A 3,158-nucleotide genomic window follows, 5' to 3' on the forward strand; every position below is an offset into this window, starting at 1 on the left:
ATTAGAAGATAATTGCAGCAGTGCGACTCAATTGTCAGCGTCCGGCTAGCTCCCAGCACTGCTAGCAGCACGAGGGGGCACTTCTCCCGAGAGCTGGCTTCGGGATAGCGCCTAAGGCAGTGCCCAGCTTGCGGCTGTAGGCACACCTTGTGCAGGACAGAGTCTAGTAAAGGCTGCAACCAGCGGAAAGAAGAAGGCGGACTCCAACTGTGGCTTAATCCAGGCTTTAATGAACCCCGGAGGGACCGACAGGAGAAGACAGGGGGGAGGGGGTGGCAGCAAGTTTTAAGGGGTAGGGAGAACAAGGGAGGTGCCGGGCATTGGGCCAATGGGGGTGCAGTGGGGAGCGGGGTCCAAGGGATTGACACGTGGGCAACACCAACAGGAAACATTCTGGGGAGGGGCCCCGGTCCCTCAGCCAACCATCGAACTCCCCTGCTGGAACATTCTAGCAGTAAGGGTGGGGAGTGAGAGTGATTGGCGGGGTACTGGGGAGGGATCAGAAGAAAAAAAATACAAGGTTTTCCAGGGAAACCAGGGCGGAGTTTAGGGGATACATTGTTGGCTGGGGTGGAGCCAGGAAGACAGACAGCTCCAAAGGCGGGAAGGGAGAACTGGGGCAGAACCATTTTCAGACAGAAGGGCATTGGAACAAACCAACCTAATAACTTAACAAAACACACTGCAACAGATAATAAGGGATAGAAAAGTGAGCACCTCCCACAGTTTTTCAAAGGTTAAACACTCTCATTGTTAAATATTTCAACCTTATTTCTCATTTGAATTTCCCTAATTTCTACTTCCAGTCACTGGTTATGGTTTTGCCTTCCTCTGTGAGATGGCTTAATATCTTGCATTTCTAATTTGTACAGGTACATATACAAGATGGTCAAATCTCCTCTCAATGTTTTGTAATGAACAAAATATACTAAATGTTTTCATTTGCTCACTTAGGTAATTTTTCCTTGCAATCTAATTGTCAAAGAGCAGATAAATGGAGTTAACTTCATTCTAATCTGGCAATAGTAACATTTACCTCTTAAACTTCACCACAAAACAAATTTACTTATTGTATTTCCCCTACACTTCCAATTAATGGTAGCCTTATAATACCTTTGTAGTCTTTTAAACCTCTTCTACCTTCCAGAATTGTTTTAGAAACTTGAAGACCTGGACCAGAGTTTCTCTAGAGTTCACCATATCCCTACCTCTACATCCATGGCCTGCATGAGACTTTGTGTTACTTCATAGCACAAGAAATTTGTTCTAAGCTGCTTGTCTCTCATAACCCTCATGGGTCCTTTTCAAAGTCACTGGTTCCCAGCACAGCTTGTACTTAACCCCCCATTTCTTACTTACAGATATATGTTTGCACAATGTGATGTTGGAACACAGCTCATTTAAAGGGGTTCTACTTACCAAGTCATCTAGCTCACACTGTAGGACTCTCCTCCCAGTATCCCTGATCATTTTGCCACTCATTTTGAAACATACAGACTTTATGAATAGCAATTTCATATTGATGGCAAGCTGATGAAAATGGTGACTAGTATAAATCATAGTGTGTGCCTTCCTTCCTCTGTAATTTCCTCAGAAATACTTTAAGCAGCGTTGATCCACTGTTGATGATTCCTTTGTACTTGGAAATGCCAGCCACTTCCCAACCCCAGTGGCACAGCTCTTCAAGTGTTGCACAGTGCTAATTCATTAATCTAAACATCATCATAAGCAGAAGATAGAAGTAATGGTGTGGTGATGCATTCCCCCCATACAGCATTAAATAATACTCCACAGCAAAGAAAGAAGGAGGAGAAATGTCAAAGTAGGAGGGATAAAATAATTTTTTCACTGAGACTGCTATAACAGCTGGGCACAGAAGCCTTGGCAACTTCTAAGGGGGAAAGAAGGCTCCTGAATCAGATGGCAATATTGCCAGATGTGACAACAGCAATACTGTTACTAAATGAGTGACAGAATTGGGTAGAAGGGATGACAGATGAGTTTTGCTAAGGAAAATAATTGATAAATGGTGAGACAAAGTCTTGTATCTTTACCTTTGTATGAATTGCTCACAAGACACCAGCTATCTCAGAGAGAAGGGGAAGTATCTGTCATTAATGGAGGTGGTGACAGAGCTGCTGTCACCACAATGTTAGACCAAAAGCTGATTCCCACTGGAGATGATGAGTTCAGGCATAGAGAGACTGCACAGGATTGCCTTTACCTTCCTCCAAATCTCCCCAGTCCTAGAAGTTGTAGCAGATTAATTTAGCCTGAAGGAGTAGTTTACCCTTCAGATTAGGAGATGATAAGGCAGACAAAATGACTAGAGGACTGTAAGACAGTTACTCTGCTGTATCATATTCCTGCCTCTTATGGTATGATTTATTTTAATCTCTGATAGACCATGTTTGTTTCTTTAGTCATTCTACCCTTTTCTTCTCTGTCTTCTCTATTTCTCTCTAGATGAACCGTGCCTGGCTCACTGAGACTCTTCTGCCTTTGATTCACTAGATGTGATGTAACAAAAGCAACTATTCATTAATAACTGTCTCTGGTTATATATATATATAAAGTGGCTATATATTGCCACTTTAACTCAAATAGTGATTTTCCTATGTTAAGCTCCACCTTGTTCCCATGTATTACAACTCCCTGAGAAGTATTTTTCCACATTCCAAATTTAAATTGTACTCTAAAGAGTGCATCTCTTGATTTGATTTAAAGAACTCCTATGTAACGTATGAATTCAAATTCAACATAGACAGCACAACTCCTTCTCAATGCAGATGTTTTTCGATTTTAAAGCAATATTTTTGCACCACTTTAGGTCTCTTTTGTTCCCTTCACTCCCATGTCCCTGTTCAACGATTTCTAAGCAGCAGGTATCAAAATAAATTTTATTCTGATCCATTTGCTCTATATTTTCTTCTTTTTACTTGGACATATTCAGCTGGATGAGCTGTGAAGTTACTGAACTTGTTGGACACTGTGTGAATAGTGCGGGGGAGCGGAATAGGATGGCTGAAGAAATAACCCGGGATATTGTAAAACTACACCTCCCATGACGCCTTGCGGCCTACCGCGTGCGCCGCCGCGCCGCGAGTGTCCGATGGAGACTACAACTCCCAGGGCACATTGTGACTGCTGCGCATGTG

The sequence above is a fragment of the Agelaius tricolor genome, unplaced genomic scaffold, assembly GCF_023055355.1.
Source record: "Agelaius tricolor isolate 1412-34295 unplaced genomic scaffold, bAgeTri1.0.p SCAF_5, whole genome shotgun sequence".
Taxonomy (NCBI): domain Eukaryota; kingdom Metazoa; phylum Chordata; class Aves; order Passeriformes; family Icteridae; genus Agelaius; species Agelaius tricolor.